Consider the following 20,398-nt stretch of genomic DNA (forward strand, 5'->3'; position numbering starts at 1 on the left):
CCTTGTTTATTCCAAATTGGTTCAGCCTGGTTCAAGCTGATTGTCTTGCATGGGAGTCACTCCAGAGTGACTTTCTCCATTAGTATTAATAACTGATGTGTGGAAATTACTGATGTTATTTTGATGAATATTTCATCCACCATTTAAATAAACTAATTTTCATTCCTTTTCACAAGCATGCAAGTTAGGATATGGCTGTAAGTGAATTTTGATGTCATGTACACATTTATATAGCATGCTCCTGAATATTTACTTTCCTTCTGTGGTGATGTAGAAAGGATATTTTTAGGCAAAACTGAATGAGGTGCCATGGGACTTGCTACAGCACTTTCCGCAGCCTGAGCAACTGCATGAATATTTTGCTGCCAAAATATTTTGTCAAATCAAATATTTTGATGTATGGTAACCTAATAGAATACACAACTGTATATTTTAAGGCAGTACAGGCATGTTTAATGATGAGCAATTACAACCTATACAGTTTTCCATTAAAGAAAGCTTCAGAGTGAAATCTCTCCTTAGACAGTGATGTCCAGATGCAGTAGGTTTTTCCGTGGATTGTCCCTTTTTCCTCATGAGGTGTAAAACCATTGGAGACACAACTGGCAAATATGTATGACAAATATCTGAAATGTCTATCAAGTCAAATCAGATATGCCATGAGCAGCTTAGATTCTCATCTCCTCCACTACCACTGGCTCTCACATAAAGTGGATCAGCCCCAGAGCCACACAGCCTTCTCCCAATCCCTGAATATATTGGCTAATACCAAATCCATTGTTGGCTTTGCTGTAGATGCAACAGGGACAAAATGAATAGTTTTTCCTTTCCTTCCCAGGCACCCCAAGCCCTAAAGGAAGCAGAAGTTTGGGTTTTGGGGAGAGAGGATGGGGATTTCTAGCTGGGTGTAAGCAGGGCTAGAGGATGGAGCAGGAGCTCTTAGAGCCCTGGAAGCTGGCAGGGCTGTGTGTTTCCTGCATGCTGGATGCTCAGCAAGGCTCCCCTGTGCTGAGAGTTTTCCCTGGATTACAGTAGAATCTAAGTCTAGGCTGTGTCTTTACCAAACAGCTGGGTTGTAGCCATGCTTTTGCAATAGTATTCCTGGAAGTACCAGTCTCTCTGACAGCATTTCTGGGAAGGAAGCACACCACCACTGACTCTGATTTAGTGTACTTAAATCCTTCCTGGAAGTGTGGCTGATGCAGTATTACTGACTCTGATTTAGTGTACTTAAATTAAATCCTTCCTGGAAGTGTGGCTGATGCGTAGGAAGATGAAAAGATCTTCCTTGTATAAAATCTGTTAAAGTTATTTGTTTACCATTTTAGAAAGGTAAAATTGCTAGTGAGGACAGTCTTCTGAATGTGTAAGGACCACCTGGACAAATTCATAAAAAGACCGAGTTGGATTGATTATTGCTGATCCTGCTTCAAATGAACTGTGCTTTGAATAAATTCAAGACAGAAAAATTAGGTAGGTTTATAATGAATAAAAGAAGGAAATTCTTCTGTTATCTTCTGCTAGTGATGCTAATGAACTCACTAGCTACCAAGTGGATTTTTGATCTGGGTACCTTTTATAATAATGAACTTGAAATAAATCCATCTTATTAAACATTAAAAAAATGTAGCAGTGGAATCTCTACCTATTTTTAATAGAAAACCCAGCTGGCTCCTTCTTGTCAGTAGTGTTATTCTGGTTCAGGCTAGGAAAAACAAAGGACACCAGTTTCAAGGCTGTCAGTGGAGGTGTCTCTCTCAACCTAGGAATTAGTGGGCCATTGCCAACAAGTATAAGGGGGTTGCTCTTGTCCATTACCACAAACCCCCAAGTGTCCATAGACAGGTGACTGACTGAATGATTGAGAATCCAGAGAGTCTGTCAGACTTCAGCTTGGGTCACAGAAATCTTGTTTAGTACATTGGGGAAATCTGTAGTGCTGCTTCTTTAGTTATTGTTTTCAGAGGGCCTTGGCCCTTTTCACCTCAGGTGGGTCTGACACAGCTGACCAGGCAGCTCACACACAGCTGGCAATGGGATCTGCAGAAACCCAGGGGTGGTGCAAGGAAACACTTAAAGTGACTGCAATCAACTCACTTTTGTATCCTGGTTAGAGCTCAGTCATGTCATAGGCAAAGACCACACACGTGCTCCATTCAGAATTAGTTAAGGTCTAATTGGGTAATTATCTAATGGCTAACAAGCAGTGATGCTTCATGTGCTCTGAAGAACCTGTCAGACCTATCACATCCCCAGAAGGAGGAGTACAGAGTGAGAGAAAACACATAAAGCACATCTCTTTCCACAGGATCCCTGCTTTGCTCCCCAACCCCTGAACTTGCATGCACATCTTTGTATTTTAGTCATGACCATCAGTGGTATGCAGGACACAGTCTTCCTAACCTGCATAAAGATTAAAGACGAAGCATGAAATGCAGCAGGAAAAAATATAGAGAAATATGGCTAATCAAGCTGAGGCAGAGGGACCAAATTCCAATGTCCTGACCACATCCTAGGGTGCAAGGTCCATCTGCTGCTTCCTCCTGCCTTCAGGCAGTGGTGAAACACTCTCCATGGGACACCTTTGGAGGACTCATTTTCCTGAAGATATCAGCCCACTTCACTCATCCCCAGACAAATGGGCTACCTACCATGCAGCACAGTTTCCTGGAATGTCATTTTTCACTAAGGTTGAGGATTGGTACTGTTATTTTGACTTTCTTCCCACTTTGAAAGGACAAATCCATATAATAAGCAGTTTGAGAAGCATGTCTGACACTCAGTTTAAATCTAGACATCCAACAGAGAAAAATACTGCCATATATGCCTTGCAAAAGAACATTCTGTTCTATTTTTAAGAACATATAAGGATATAATCTGTATTTTTTTCTTCTACAAAGAAAAAGTAAAACACAAAGAAAGTAACTTTCACTGTGAATCAGGCTTTAACATCTTTTGTTTCTTCATGTTCTTCACACTGCTGCTCACTTTTTCTGCAAGTTTCATGTACACTTTTAGAAACCCATAGGAATGTTCCAAATTTTCAGTACAATATTTTATTTCATATTTTTCTTTCTATTGTACTTGTGTCAATATGGCAGGTTTTATTACTGTGCCATGTTGCATCCTGAGCTGTGAAGAACAGACTACTTGCTTTAGATCTTTAATGTGGAAAGGAGGATGGTAATTATTGATCCTTGCCAGAAGATACATGAAAATCTGACACTTCAAATAAACAAAAAACTTTTACAAAATGAGTGCTGAATTCCAGCAAGTCTTGAGACAGGGAAAAATCATTAGCTTATCTAGTTCAAGAATATGACTGCAGCAGTAGATAGTATCTGGCAGAGATAGTTGGCACAGAGAAAATATTCATTCCTACTCTCTTTTGACTGTGTCTTTCCTTGTTTTCACACTAAGTGTAGTTTAGTTAAAGCTCTTTTTCTGTATGACCTTTTTTTTTAATACATGTGGCAATACTTTTTATATGGCCCTGGGAAGGAAATAGGTTGATGTTATGTTGAAAAGTTTACAGAACTTCACATAGCAATTACAGAATTATTACAAATACTTGCACATACAGAAAAAATACTGAAAGTTCTTTGCTATTGTTACAAAGCACATTACTGAATTTTCTGTCTGTGGGAATACAGAACAAAATAATATTACTTACTTTAACTCTGTGAGTTAAAGTAACTCTTCTCTTTGATTTGAATAAGAGTTGGTACTTTGTTCTGCATTAAAACAAAATCTGTCCTGATTTCTTGCCTGTTTATCTTGTGGATGAACATGACATAAAACAATGATGAGTAGCATTATTTTTGGCTGCAGTCTGCTTTTCAGAGTAGGTGGAATGACACAAGACCATTGATAAAGATGAAATTTCTGTTCTTTAGACTTCTCCAATTCAAGACCTTCCTGATCAAATCTTTCACATTTACAGAACAAGGAACTAGGCAGGCAGTGCACCTGAGGCTTCTATCCAGTAGCATAAATACTTTGTCCTTGCTTCCCTTTTCCACTTGCCTACATGTTATTTCTGTGTGCTCTTATACTGAGCACCACACTGTATTTTGTAGCAGGCTGCGCAGGAGAGCTGTGCTGATGCTCAGAGCAGCCAAGAGCTAGGACAGATCCCCAGGGCTAGCCTGGGTCTTTGGAATGGATTAGAAATGCAAGACAGACCATAAGAGGCCAAAGCAGCCAGTCCATAACGCCCTGTAAGAAGAAATTAATATCTAGTAACAAGCTCTCTGGTTTTATTACCAGTGCTTCTGTACAGCAAGAGGCAAAGAGGGTATGTGTTTGAATTCTGTGAAAAAATGCATCACCTCTTTGCCTAGTTTATTTTCTTTGTAATTCATCCATGCAGATGAGTGCAGATATATCCCCATTACTGGCTGGAAGGCACAGAGGCATGTGAGGGTGATGCTGTGAATGGAGTTTGCATCTTAGAGAAGACACATGGGCCTGAATGCATATCATATATTCACACAAGCCTTTTGCTGACCCTGAATTTACACAGATAAGCAGGACCAGAGACCCTGAAGTGCTCTGTAGAAACACTTTTTCCATTCCAGCAAGATACCAAGTGTTGTTTATGAGTATCAGGAACAGAATTCAACACTGGCTCTGTCACAAGAAGAGCTCTTGCTGTAATCTCAGTACTACAATGCTCCTTCTGAACCTGATGTGGAAGGTAAGGTGTTTATGGGAGGAAATTCTCATTCCCTCTATTTTCCTCATCCAGAAATGCAGCACTTGATGCACTTTGTACAACAGAGAACATTCTCCAAACAAATCTCACAGCTGCTTGGAATCACTCTTTACCATTTGTTTGTTAATGTTTTATTACAAAGGTCACACCATTGCCTAAAGTTTACTTTGAAATGTTTTCTAGAAGGGAGGCAAAATACACCTAGCTTGAAACAGTCAATCTTAACACGACTAACATCATAAGTATTTAATAACCTTCTAATCTATGTAGCAACCTAGATATGCTCAGAAGTTTTATCACTGAAAAAACAAACCTGCAGTAAATGTCCCTTTCTCTCTCTCACTATCTCTATTTTTTAACAGTAATTAAATCATGATTTGGTTGTAAATTAAGTTGTTTTGTTCTTTTATTCTAAAGGTTCATCTTCTGTGCCCAAGGCATAATTATTCAGACAAAATTTTAAATCTGTCATTCAGGAAGGATTAAAGACCTCTTGGTTTATACAGGTTATCTGGGTGATAACATTCTGGTCTCTGCTGGTTGCTGGGGATGGGCTGTGTTACTGCCCATCCTGCATCTCAGTCTCAGACAAACGTGTACTTCCTACTCTGCATTTGTGTCTTCTGTAAGGGACTTGTAAATACTTATTTTTATAAGACATATAAAAGTCTTCTGCCGTGACATACAAATAACTGTGCAGCTTTTGTTTGTTTAATAGACTGTTTCATTCCAAATATATTGTTTATCCTAAAAAACTCCACCAAACCCCTGGTAACCTTGTCAGGCTTGCACGCACTGATTTTGACTTTTCAGCATCTCTTTTTGTTACAACCAGCTGTAGTAAGGCAAAACTCTGTAACAGCAAGGCAGACAAAAATTTTGACACCCAACATTGTACAGAGGTTAAGACCATTGCTGAAAGCACTATTTCATCAGGGATTGGCTTAGTGTTGTCAGTATAGTGCAAGAGCTCTATTATCATTACAGTGCAAGGGTTCCATATTGCTAGAGTTTCATAGCTCCTCGATGTTTCTTGCAGGCAGCTCCTCTAGGCACTGACTCGTCCTTGTCCTCACAGCAGCCAGCTGACTCCAGTTTCCCACCAATCCACTCTTTTATAACACTCTTCTGATTGGCTGCGGCTATGGCCTGTTAACATCAGGCCTGCTCCTAATCTTTGGTAATTGGTTCAGCTGCAACTCTTTATGGGATAAGATTACATTCCATATCACCTTCATTTACCCATACTGTATCCCTCTGCAGCTTAGCATGTGCTTTCTTTAACTTTTTTTAACACAACCCTCCCTGCCAAGGTTTGATTTTGTTGAATGTGGCCATTAGGCTGCCTGCTGTTTGTTGCAATGCTGTTGGAGTTTCACTCCTACCAATGTACACAGAATTGGCACAATTAAAACTTGCAAACCAAAACTATGCAGTTGGGCACGCTGTGCCTGAAGTGGTTCATTTCTACGTCTAAAATGGTCACTGGGGTTTTGTATTGGAATTTACCTGGTTCTCAGAAACCTAAATAGCAGATCATACAAAGAAGTTGTTTCTGCTCTGTGCAACGATTGTCAGCTCTTTGGACTCGTGCTCAAGTCTATTAGAGTTGATTCAACAGGAATGCATTTGACAGCAAATTTTCCCTGAAGTTGTGGAAATTTATAAACTCTGCTGACTTCATCAGATATTTTCCTGTGGAAAGAAATTGAGAAAAAACATGTATGATCAGAATGGAGAATTTGTATTTATTTAGAGAAAGATAGATATTGTTCAATTTACTTTTTTAAAATTGTCTCAGAGTTAACAGAGTTTGGCTGAGGTAACTACAGCTCTTGCATCTCTGTCTGTTCTAGGCCTCAAAACATTTGCATGCACCTGAAAGAAAGTATTATTCCTGAATTTCTTTCAGATTTTTAGGCCCATGTGCCCACTACATTGTGCTAATGTTGCTTGTGTTTTTTTAGAATCATGTTACAGCAGGAGATTAACAAGTGTACTGAATATGATATGCAGTTAAATAAAATTCCATCTTTAATTTTACTTTAATTTCCTGATTTCTTCTGAAAGATTTGGCCCACTGTAGTCCTTATAAGCAATGCTTTTGTCATGTGTCTCCATGAGTATTTCCTAAAGCCAGCAGAACACTCATTGACTTGCAATATAGATATGACTTTATACTGTTACCTGTAGTTTTCCTCACAATTCTGTTCCTCTGAGCAACATTAATGTTCAACTTGTAGCAAGGCAATTGGATTTCTCACACAATATAATTTGTCAAAATCAGTCTTTTTGCCTTGAAGTGTTGAAGTGTAATTTTCCATCTTTCTTAGTATTTTCTGTGTAGTAACATTTAATCACTGCTTCGTTTAAACAATTTGGACCTATGCATCTGAATAATTGCTGCACTACTTACCCAGCTTCTGGGAACACTGACCTCAGCAGTGTCTCTTGCTTTCTTTGGTTCTTTCCTTTCCTTTTCTTTCTGAATTTATATAAACACAAATAAAACCAAGACCCTGAATTACCAAGTGGAGGCTCCTGCAATTAGAAGCAACAAGACTATGACCTGAAGGAGCTGCCAGTGTGTGCCCTAAGAGCCACCACATCCCTGCTGCTCTCTGAGACAGGGACTGCAGTACACAACAGGATCACAATGCTGTTGAACGCATGCCGTCATTATTTGGCTTAAAAAAAAATTAATTTAGCTCTTGTGCCTGTTCATAGAAATTTTCCTGTTACATTCCCAGTGTGATTAGGTCCATGTATTCACTGGTAGTTTAACTGAAGGCTATGGCATTTCTGAAGTTTAAGCCTATGTACTTTTGCTTGATTATGTACTTGCAATTCATATTTTCTAAATTTTCTTTTGTCTATGTAATTTAAAATTATTTGGGATTTAGTTTTTGTTGGTTTGGTTTGGTTTTTTTCCTTTTCCACAGTGCCAGAACTCTTTGTGGTTGGTGCATTCAGCAGTGTCCTGCTGTCTGTTTGGCATGCAACTACCTGTTTGTGTGCTGCTGTGTCTCTGCATCTGGTGCCTCTGAGCTTTCCAAATAATTTCATTCCTTGCCATTTTGTGCTGCATTAATATCCTCCATTCACATTCTCATTCTTCAGTTCCTTGTTGTTTCTCTGATAGATTAGAATATGATTGTTTTAATTTGTGTTCAATATCTATCACAGTTCTGGTTAGTAGTTCAGGATGCCTTATTTCAAGGCAGAAGTGATGCAGAAGATATGAATACATCTTTACCACTACTGGTTGTGCACTGAGATAGAGCAGTACCTAACCTTGTTCTTTCATCAGAATTTTACCAACATATCTCCACATGTGCTCTTTTAATATAATTTTCTGCTTCTCTGCAGTATTTCTTTTGTATATTAACTTCTTGACTTTCTTTTTTTTAAATTTTTTTTTTAGATTGTCTACTGCAGATGAAGACTGCTGTGATTCACTTTCAGGGCTTGCCTTGGCACACTGTCTTACTTTTGACTTGTCCAAAGCATTTAGCTATTAGCATGAAAGCTAAAAATATTCTCAGATTTTCTTCTGAACCTTTGGTCCCTGTTGCTGGTCACAAATTACTGCATCTTTCAAGAACTGACAGCTGCATGGGGCAGCTCTCTTCTGCAATGTAGGAGTATATCCCACTTATTTAATGGTACTGGTTGAAAAGGTACATTTATATTACCTCCTTAAGGAAAAAAATGTTTCTGGAATAGTTCTGCCCTTGGGTTCTCCTGTTTGGATACTAACTTGTCTAGCTTATAATAGAGTATGTGCCAACCTCTATTCATATTATGAACTTACACTTATTTGCTTTTTCTTTTTATCTAAAACTATTATTATCAATTACTTTTAACACTGTTAATTGAGGAATGTCTATTTTTAATGAGCTTTGCTTCCTGGTTATGTCTGGGAGTACTATGACTATACCTTCAGGAGCTGATTCACTTTGGCCATGGTGCCAGGAGCATAGCAGCAAAGAAGGGACCATCTGGGCATCACAATACTCAGGTTTTACTTGTAGTCCTCCATATACACTCTCTTGTCTCCTCAAACACTGTAAAGAAATTTCTAAGTTAATGTCTCTCCTTGTGTCACTTTCTTTCATTAGCTGATTATGTTTGAAGACTTCAGTGTCAGCAGGGGTGGCACCAGAGGACAGCTCTTGACAAGCATTCCTGTAGGCACAAGCCAAACCAAAGAAGGAGGAAAAAAATAAGAGGAAATAAAAAAATGAAAAAGGAGAGAGAATGAATTGAAGGTCAGATTTCTCTCCCATTCACAGAACAGATGGGATCGGAGCTGCACAATCGTAAGGAACACTTTATGATTATGGAGTTTTAATTTTCTAAGAATAGAAAATTTTGTGTTTCAAGAAGTCTCTGTACAGGGACCTTGATATTTAAACACCATATTTAAAGAAATGTAGTATGGAAAAAAAAAAGAATGTGACAAGTTTTGGAAAAAATGAAACATTATTTTCTGTGCAATTACAATTATGGGTTAGGAGCAAATAATCTGCTGGCTCTATTAATGACTTCCAGTGGCATGAATCCACAAAAATCTTAGCATCATGGCTAAAAGTAAAGAAGAACCTGATATTTTAAGGATAAAGGCCAGGAAAGTGACACAATTAGAGGCTCTCATCTCTGCTTCTTTAAACCAACATTTAGCACTCTATGTAATTATTATTTACTTGTGACGAGTCAGAAGCCATTAAGACTAAGCAGGAGGCTTATTTCTGCTATGTACACTCATAAAATTATGTTCAATAAAATTGCTTCTGTTTTTACAGTTATACAAGCATGAAATCAATGATCAATGATTTCTTAACCCCTCAATACAGTTTTATTTTCAAAATCACTCCTCCAGCCTAAACTTCCTACTAATTTTCTAATGTGACTAATGATTCCTTAAGAATAAAATATTATTAGCTGCACATCAATATAAATGTAGATATATGCCTATATTCTGCCTGAGATAAGCATGAATTTTCCATTCAAACTATTTTTGAAGTTTTCTTTAGTTCATGTTAATTTCCTTAACTTTACTTACCCCGGAAAGCTGAATTATGCAATATTTAAAGCATCTTTGGGTTGTCATGAGTAAAGCCCAACAAATCCACTGCAGGTGAGGAGTTCATGATGAAAAGACCTGTGGCTTAGTGAAATTTCTGAATTCTGTCTGGATACCTCAAACCACTGAAGTCATTGACTGTCACAGTATAAAACATCTGGAGTTTCTACCTCTATTTACAGAGGACAGACCATTTCAGCTGGACAGTCACAACTGTATTTCTCTGAGACATATCTGCTTTTTGTGGTTATAAACAGACAGCTGTAATGCTACAGGACCTCACTTGGCCTCCTGATCAGTGCTTAATTTTAAATCCTTTGTAACACTTTAAAGAGAACCAAGCGAGGAGTTAGGTTCATGAAAATTCTGCTGTTGGCCTTTGTGAGGTGCAGTGAGTCCTCAGATTACACGGATTAGATAAAGCCTGTAACTCTTTTTGCAAGGCAACAAGTACCTTGCATTCAGACCTATGACTGGCTGGGATATACTGGATATCCCCTGGGGCACGTGGTTTCTAAGATCATTCTACTCAGGCCATACCAAAATGCATAGTACCCCCTGTCCAGCTTGCACAGTTGGGTTGTTCTGCAGACCTCTGCTGTGATGATGAGAATAGCAAAGACAGGGGCCCAGAAATAACCAAAATTTATCTGTATCCAATCCGAGTTATGGGGTCTTGCAAACAGCCTTGCAGTAATGATGAGTTTAGAAAGGGCCATGGAGGGTCTGCTTCAGATGCTGCAGTCCAAAATCCATTAGCCACTAATGTTTTGTAAAATACAGACTTATAACAAAGCCTGAAAGCCAGACAATGTGCCTTGAGAGGAAAGTAGGAGAAGCAGACAGTTTAGTGCCTAAGGTTCCTGGAGTAAAATTTTTAAAAGGAACAATTCTGAAAGACAAAATCCAAAGCTATTTCTTAGAAAGTGAGGATTGACAATATTAATGAAGAGGAGAAAATTCTCCAAAAAATATCAATATAAAATTGAACTTTATATTAAAAATAATAACAGTGGCCTTAGAAATGTGACCTAGGAAAAAAACAATAATCTTTTCTCCTAAAGGTATATTTTGTAATAAACTTACACCAGAGCAGGAGTGGAATAACTAAACCTGTCACTTGAGATCTGAATGCCCTCAGAAACTTCTCTATTCACTGCTTAAATCTTATTCCTAGCTGTGGAAAATACTTGTCTGCATTGACGAATTGAAAGTCCCAACCCGAAAGGCCAAACTGAGTGTCTGATGCACTCCTGTCACGGTTACAAACTCCAGTCTTTACCTCTGTGACAGCCAGCTTTATTCTTCTTCCCCTATGGTTATTGCTGATCAGCAGTTTTCCTTTTATAAAATCCCTTTCTCTTGATTACCCCAGCACACCCAAAGGCTGTTTAATTACAGACTCCTTCCTCCATGCTGTGTCTGTTTCTTCTGTTTCCTTGTCCAATTGGACATCAAAGCTCTCTGCTTTTCTGGTGCAGGCACTCCCAGAGCAGCAGTTCAGTGTTTCCTGCCCTTGCTCTCACCCTCTATCCCCATTTTCTTTCCCCCAGCTGTGAGCAAATACTGACTCTGCTGCTGGCTGTGGCAGCCGTCCAGGCATAGGAGGTCCACATGCTGTGGGTGACACTGTTATCCACAGAAGTTGTCCCTGCAGCCAAGATGCAAACCTGCCTATGTACGCTGAGGTTGCACCTGGGACAGGACTAGGGAGATGTACCAAGCAAAAGGCACAGAAATTACAACTTTACCTGGATTCAGCTATTGCATTTTCACTCCTTCCTGCTAGTGGGGAACATTGCAGCTGGACGCTACTCTTTGATTGGCTGGGAATCAGAAGACCTTGGATGTTTTCCAGTGAGTTGTCTGGCCATGATCTCTTCTTGCCCCTCCCCCTTACCCAATTGCATATAAGACTTGAGCTTACAGGTTTAGATAGATTATTTTTATCTTAAATTAATGGATTAAAAAAATCATTTATATTTACCAGTGAATGTGATACAGAGATGCTGTGAACTATAAACTGTCATGTCATGCATAGAAGGAATGTTAATGTTGAGCTAAAATTCTAGCTATGCTCATAAGCCTCATAAATCACAGCCATAAATAGACCTCAGTTAGTGCCATGGGGAAAGACTCTGCATATTCATAAGGTTCTCATTTCATATTTTGCCACTAGAATAAGCCTTGAAATGATAAGTAGTTTGCATCCAGTGAATCAGTGAAAAGGTAATGGCATTAAACAAAATACTGCAGTGTGATAAACAACTGGAATCTGCAGATCATCTATATTGTCCTTGTGTATAAAGTCAAAGCCATTTATTCAAATGTCACTTTGATTAATAACATTAGTTGCCCTTGATAAGATGTCATTTTCTTGAGTGTATCTGGAGGCGAAATATTTCATTTTATTTAGAAAAGAACAATTTTTTTTCTTATTTCTTACAGATTTTGTAATTATGATTCATTGCTTCAATGGCATCATAGAGGCAAATGATGCATTATAAAAATAAAATCCTTTTGCTGAAGCTCTTATAACTTAAATTCCCCCAAATTAGCTCTTAAGAAATATCCATTTAAGTGTGAAGATTTTTTAAAAATAAATGGTAAATCCTCTGAAAAAATAGTTAGAACAATCACACTAAAATTATTTATAAAGTGGATTTATTATTTAATTTAGGCAGAAAAGCTGATGGAACTGATATAAAAATTAAACTAACATTTCATTTCGTCATGTCAAAGGATCCTCTTTTGTTGACATTTAATGAGGAAAAATCCTTTTAAAACACATTTCTTTTTAAATATCTAGGAGAATGGAATGAAACTTTTAAAAATGGGCAACATAATGATGGGGAAAAAATTTTAGCTCAGGTTGAAGGAGGTGAAGGGGGAAACTTCATGTGTATAAGAGTATGTGTATATTATGTTTTTAATTTTTGATACTAAAAGCAGGCAGAGCTAATATTCAAGCAGTTAAATGGGAAGAGCAAATATTGATAAGCAGTTTAGCTACAAAAAAATTGAAAGGGAAACAAATGTCAGTTGCCTATACTTCTAAAAAATTTGCTTGGGGGCAAAACACACTTTTGAGGCCCTTTCTGGTTACAGTTTTATATGCAACATAGTGATGTGGTTGAATATCTCAGGAGAACTCCTGAACATTTATTTGAATTCTGCAGTAGGAATCAATTCAACCATATCAAAGCTGAGCTGAAGTGTATTAATGAGTAAGTGTGAGGAAATTGCTATTTTATCACTCCTTGAATTGCAATGCTCTACAGCTGCACAGCGGATAAAGTTCTTCAGGAATATTACTTACCTGCATATGCTGTTTTATTGCAAAAATTGCTACAGAAAGATGTTTTCTCACTACATTCCTTTGTTGCTTATTGCATATTATTAATTTTATTTCCTTATTTGATGGCAGGGTTTCTACTGATGCTTATTTCTGTGAGTTTTGAAGAGCAGACATGTAATGGATGCTTACCTTCTGATATGGGGAGGGGAAATGAGGTCACCCACCTGCCACATCATCCACAGGCTGAGTCTTAACCTCATGACTTAAAGTTCACTCAGTCTGGGTGAACTCATGCAGTTCTGCACTGAGGGCACAATCTGAATTGCTGAAAGCTTATAGCAGACTGAAAAACCTTTGCTGCAAGCAAAAAAGTAGAAGGTGGCAGAAATCCAAAATGAACCCAAGATTTTTGACTCTGGGTTCCCAGCAAAGATGGCTGGGGGGGAGACAAAAATTTTAATTGGGTAATTGAGCCCATTTACATTTATATGATTAAAAGTAAAATCACAGTTACTATGGTGTAAGTCCTTTGAGGAATATTTGACAACACTCATTTTTACTTGATTCATTTATTCTCAGTGGGCCTCCAAGAAGCCTCAGATGTGAGGTTCTATTTCCAAGTACACACAGGGAAAAATCAGAAATCCAGACCAATAAACCCAATACCGACACAGATTACTGAAAAATATTGAAATACAGACTTTAATATTCTAAGACATGTTGAGTCTTAGAATTCATGTTGTGAATTGTCTAATACATGTAATGGAAAATTAATTTTGTGTGTTCAGAAAGAATAACTCCCTATCTCCTTCTATAAAGATAAAGGTTCTGAATGTATTACTCTCACTGTGACTCTGAAATCAGCATTTTTTATAATACACTGAGATACTGCATCGGTATTCCTCCTAGATTCAAAAAATCACTGCATGCTATTTTTCTTTGAAAGGTAGAAATCTCTGGTACAGAAAGTACAACAGACATATTAAAAAAAAAAGGTAGAAAATAAGCAAAATGAACCATACCAGCTTGGGATAAACTTGCTCAAATACATCAGGAGTGACCCATCATAAGACTGAGTCTGGCATTTGCAGCTGGAACAGACTCATGTATTAACTGATGGATCCTCTCTTTTCCATCTGGACACACATAAGTGAGCAACTAAAGGTCAGAATTTTTGGGGTCCAGTTACCCACCCTGGCAAAAATGAAAACCTTTGTTTAATCTCTTTCCCTCTGCAAGTTTGCTCCATTGGTAAACTGAGATGAGGCTGGTGTGCTTGACAGAAATGTTGTGCTGGTTGGTGTCTGTGGAGTGTTTGTGCCCCTCAGCAATGAGGAGCAGGAGCAGTTCCATGAGAATAAATGACTTTGCTGCAGCTCTGATTCAAGCTAAAATAGTAAAACATTGCACCATGTCAGAATACTGGCATGAGGAGAGATTATCTGAGGATTAATGTGTGATTGGAGACTACAGTTGGGGGTTTTGCCATGAGTGTGTAGAAAATGTCTAAGGGAGCTTCCTGTCTTGAAGATTGGAAGAGAGAAGATGAGAAAGAAATGGAGAGAAAAGAAATGCAAAGACCCCTACTCTCCCTAGGCACAAAAACACCCAGAGCAAGGCATGAAATTATTTTACCAAATTCTGTACTGCTATTCGACAGAATGTGTTAGAAGACTTACTCTATTCTTGGATTTAATAGGAAAGTAAATCCAGCCAACAAGCACTTTTGAAGAAAAATAATTACATAATTCTGGTTTAAGTCTTTTCTGAGTACAGGCTACCAGTAATTCTAATTATATTTCATGGTTTCTTGCCACTTGACAGGGATTGCTCTGCTTTTGAAGCTCAACCTGGACTTGAGTTGTGACTAAAATAAAAATGATTTCTTAAACTGCTGTCATTAAAAACAGACCTAAATCAGTCACGAGGAAAATAACATAATTTTAAAGTATTATCAATGAAAGCCTCAGGCATGCAGGGGAATGAGCACTTCCCCACACTTGACCTACACTCTGGTTTCACACTTCTCGCTGGCAGTAGTTAAAGATCAGAGATTAACAAGGAATTTGAATAAAAATGGCTAAATTGACTCAAATGGAGCAAGGAAGTAATCACACTTTCTTCCTCAAGCTCCATACAGATCTGAAGATGATGTGGCATCCCTGTGTCTCAGCTGCCTCCGTAGTTTGGATGTTCCAGCAGTTTTTTTTCAGCTCAGAAAGAAAACAGGAACTATTGACAAATTTTACATGGAAATGTTATCAACTTGTTCTGTGCTGCCTTTTTTAAGGGTTTCTGGCTTATTAAAATGTACATTTACATTTTTAAGACTGCCAGCCTCTGATTATTAAGACATGAGCACAGACAGAAACTGTACAATATAAGTTCCAGACAGAAAGCTGAAATCATTTGGAAAGGTTAATATTTTTAATAGAAAGCAAAAAAAGAAAAGAAAAATGAGAAAAATTAAAGAAAAAGAAAAGAAAGAAGAATAAGTCTTATAATTCCTAGGTCACAAGAAAATGATATTATCTTTGAATAATGTTTCCTAATAATACCTAGTGAGTTGGTGACAATTTAACACGTGCTGCTGTGACAAATGGCCAGTTTTGACCTGGGCTGCTAAACTTCAAGATTTATCAGTATTGAGAAATGTGTCTACATTGAACATACCAATACTGTAATTAGTAATGCTTCCCTCTTTCAGTTTTCACTTGTGTAGTTTTCCATATTATTCTGTTAATATCTTTCACCTTACCTCAGTAGTTTGCAATTGGATGATTTCTGAGTACATTACCAGACTAAACAAAACCAGGAAAGAAGCTGTTCAAAGACAACTTGTGTTAACATTTAACTCACACAAAGTACCTAAAGCTCTGATCAAAAAAAGATCAAAAGGCACCCACACACAATGAGAGTCAATAATCTGTCACAACCAGATACTCCAATGTATTATTATTTCTGTCAGATCAGTCAGCTGCAAGACTGTTATAATAGAAAATAGCCCTGAGATTTGATTCACTGAGATTTTAAGATGTGGCCTTAGAACTCCCTGGAAACTCTCACTGCATTCTCTGCATTTTCCTTGAGGCACTATTTTTTGTGTTGTTACACCAAAGTTCTTTATAGAGCTCCCAAAAGAATGTTAGCAGTGATAAAGACTTGGTTCCACAATTTTCAAGTTTATTTTCTGATGTAAGGAAGAGTAATGCTTTACAACCAAAGGATTAAAAATGTAAAGCAACTTTGTGATTAGTCTGCTGTATATGCTGTTCAATAACTTCCTGAGGAGTTAAGGAATTTTTTTTCATGTAAAGTGAAAAACAGATTGTAGAATTGCAATACTATGTTTTGGGTAATGAGGAGATCAATTAAAATGGTTAAGGCATACATGGAAAACCAGGTCAGTAGATAGTATCAAATGAAATATGAAAATCTGTTATAAGTAAAAGAGATTCCAAGGAAGGAAAGGTCTGAATTTTCCTCTTAGTAAATAAAGATCTATTAAGCATATTGAGCATTAGATGAAGCACTGTACTCCAAAAGCAATAAATTTTAGGATTATCTTATACTACTTTTTTATTTGGGACCATTTTGAACATACAAAAGTCTATACATATATCTATCTCTGTCTCTCTTTGTACATATTCTATATAAGAAAAATGTATGGTTTAAAAAGTACCATTAGTAATTTATTTTAAAAGACTTCCATGCTTTATAAGGACAATGTAAGTTATCAATTGAAGAGTTTCTGTACGTTCTCCTGTGGGGATCAAAAATACCCATTTAATCATTATTATTCCCTAGGATGATTATTTGGGCTTTTACCAGATATAAGGAACCAGTCAAGAAGTTTTCCTGGACTGGGGGCAGGATGGAGGAAGGGGAGTTACCTACTCCACAGGAAATACCAGAAGGGATTGTCTCTTGAGAATGCAATATTACTGTGAGGGCTCCCAAAGGCATCCTGTTACACTTTACCTGTATTGTTTCTGGTTATTATTATTGCTGTTATTATTATAAGGCATATGCTAAATCAGAGTTTGAGACAGCAGCTTCTCAGAATTCCTGAAACTTTCCTAATAGAATAAATAGCCCTTGAGCCTGGAAGCACCTTGAACTGGCTGATGATGACTAGTACTCACCCATCCTCTAATGGTCAAAAAATCTGTAGATATCAGCATTCCCAAATCCAATTCCAAGCTGATTTTGGACATCACCCCAGAAAGACACAAATATTTTAATTAAATTTAATTGGCTGTGTCTTAGGATTTTCTTGTTGTTGGTTGGTTGATTTGTTTGTTGTGTGAGGCTGGATTTGCTCAGGCAAAGCTCTGTGAGTTTTGTCAGAGTTAGGTCATTTCAGACTTATGCAGAATCTGGTAGATTTCATGTTTGTAATGTTTTTGCTGGGGCACTGTGACAGAAAACTAGAAAATACAGTTAACTTTATAATCTCAGATAAATCACCTGTCACTTTCAAATATGAGTTCACTAGTAGTCCAACGAGAAATGTTGGAGACTCAAAATCTTGGGGCAAAATAATTTGCTGAAGAACTCCAGTTCCTTCAGAAACTATGGGAGCTTGTGCATATCTAGAATCTCTTATCTCTTATGAATAAGTCAAGAGCATCTTGAATGCTGTTTTGTCTGTTAGTAATTTGCATGGTAATACATAATCATAATTTGCATACATACATAGTCATATATATACATATGACTATGTATACATAGTCATAATACATAATTTGCATAATACATAGTCAGCAAGCCAAAAGGAATGTCTGAGCTACTTCTGATTTTCATCTTGCAGTGCTTAATACAATCTTTCATCATATGGGGAGAAGAGAGGAATGTTTAAATTATATTGCTAAGAAATTATCTAATTTCCATGGACAGATTCCTTTTCATTGGCCTTAAGGCAAACAGAGCTGACACGTGTTCCTTATTCCACAAGGAACTGAAGCACTAGCCTTAGTGAATCCAAACAAGTTCACTGCATGCAAGGATCTCTTATGCAATGTTTTTTCAAAATGAAAATTGCACCAGAAGCAAGGCAATGGCTTAGAAAAAGATGGCTTTGTGTAATCAGAGCCTTGTGTTTGCCTGTAGGAAATAATGTATTCCTTAATACTTCTCTGCACTATTGGATAAAGATTTGTTTTACATGTTATAAATGTGAAGCTTTTCAGCATATTTGTACCCATTAATTTGATTTAATTTGATGATTTGATTGCAAATTTTGCCTTATCTCTAGAGGGGAACCCTAGAAAGCCTTTGGAGGACTGGGCATTTTTTTACTGCAAGAGTGAACCTTCTGTCCAGGAGAACTGACCTGACTATGAAATGCAGTATAAAAGCTGGTTTCCCTATCATCTTGCTCTGTTTTTTTCCTATAATGGGGAAGCATCTATGGAAATCAATGAAGAAACTTACATGAAATTGCCATGGAAGCTTTCTTGGTGGCTTCGTGACAAAAAAGTGTTAATCCAAATTTCCAGGGACAATATGAGGAAGGAAGGCTCAAGCAAAAGGCCAAAAAAGAGAGAATGACAAGGAATATAAAGATCCCATGGAAGAGAGAGAATACCCAGATGAAAGAAACATGAATCAGGAGAAATCAAAACAGATTTCCAGAGCATTATGTTAGGAATATACGTAAGAAGAGATCTACTAAAATGCTTATTTGCTAGTAATCTATCCAAAAGTGCTCCCTGCAGAAGTTTGGAAACACTGTGTTACAGATACAAAAAGTTTTAATGAGACAGCTGCTTTCCTCCTACATTTAAATTTTTGATTTTGTAAGCAGGATTTTGTATGCAACTGCCTATTACCTAATAAAGCTACTGTTTTAGATACTGGAATTGATGCTTAGCAATTTTTAAGCTTTTTGGCTAACACATGCATTATTTATATTACACTATTGCTGAGAAAGCTGTACCAAATTTTACTAGGTGACAAGCATAAACATAACCATTCTCAAAAAACCCTATAATCTTTCTAGCTAGCACAGAGAGATTGTAGGACACAGAAAATTACAATATTTTAGTTAGGGACGACAGACTTAATGGAAAATTGGGGGTAGGATTCATTTTTTTCTATTTACAGACATGTTTTAAATGACTAATCTGTCTTCTCTTTGTAGGTGGTGGAGAGAAGGTACAAATTATCTGATCTATTTTTGAGTACTGTTGCAGGGTTTAATGATCAGTACTCTAGAGGAGCCCATTTCTGTGTTATCTGTAGCTGATACTGAGACAAGTAGCTCAGATGGGGCTTTTATCTTTTTTTTTGCAAAATTAAAAAGAAAAGGTCAGAAAGCATTTGTTTACCACAATTACAGGTTTTTAGAGGACTTCTATATGAATCAGTTTATTTTTCTGGCCAATGTATCTGTAGAAGACCTTATTATTACTATTATTATTTGCATTCCTTGCCAATTTATGTAACATTGTCATGGATGGTATGTGCATTGCTATATAGAATGTCATATACATGGTATACACTGAGATCTTGATAGAGGTCATTCCGGGATCTCTCACATTTTAGTTTTCCATATCAAATGTTAGTTTTGCAGAACATGAGAAATTTCTTAAAACTTGAGAAAAAATTCAAAACTCTCCACTAAGAGTAATTCCTTGTGTGCTGTAGCTTGCTTACTGCAAGGAGTGAACATATTCTCAAATGCAGAACTGCATAAAAGAGAAGTGAACTGAGCCACTGGCTGTGGGAGGCAGCTGAATATTTCTAGAGAGCAATTCCCCCTGGACCAGGATTCTCATTCCAGCCAGACATGATTTATCAGGATGAACACTTGACAAGATAGAAACAATAGAGGCTGCATTAGAGGCTGCAACCTTTTAAGGGTTTTTATCCTTTCAACTAATTTCTTACTTGCCTCATAACCATTCCTTTATATTTGCACTTCCCACCTACAAACTGCTGTTACCTTACTTAGTAGTCTTCTCTTCCTTCTCCATCTATCCTTAGAAGTACTGCTTTTAACAACTCAGCTGGATTTATAACATGAGGAAATAACCACAGTTAGAAGCCCAGTGCAGAAGTCATTGGAGTGTGTTACAGGAATCACAATTTGGCTGGCAGAGCTGAGGGCAGCTTTGTTCAGCCTGTGCCATTTTTTTTGAGAGCTTACTGTAGTAAATAAATTTTTTCCAGGAAAAATAGTATATGCTACCTTTCTGAAAACAGAATCACTGCTTTTCATTACCAAATTCTTCTCTCCAGTTAGGCTTTGTTAGAGCACTCTCTCTAGCTTTAAAGCTATGGTGACACAAGT

Source organism: Geospiza fortis, unplaced genomic scaffold (assembly GCF_000277835.1).
Source record: "Geospiza fortis unplaced genomic scaffold, GeoFor_1.0 scaffold50, whole genome shotgun sequence".
Taxonomy (NCBI): domain Eukaryota; kingdom Metazoa; phylum Chordata; class Aves; order Passeriformes; family Thraupidae; genus Geospiza; species Geospiza fortis.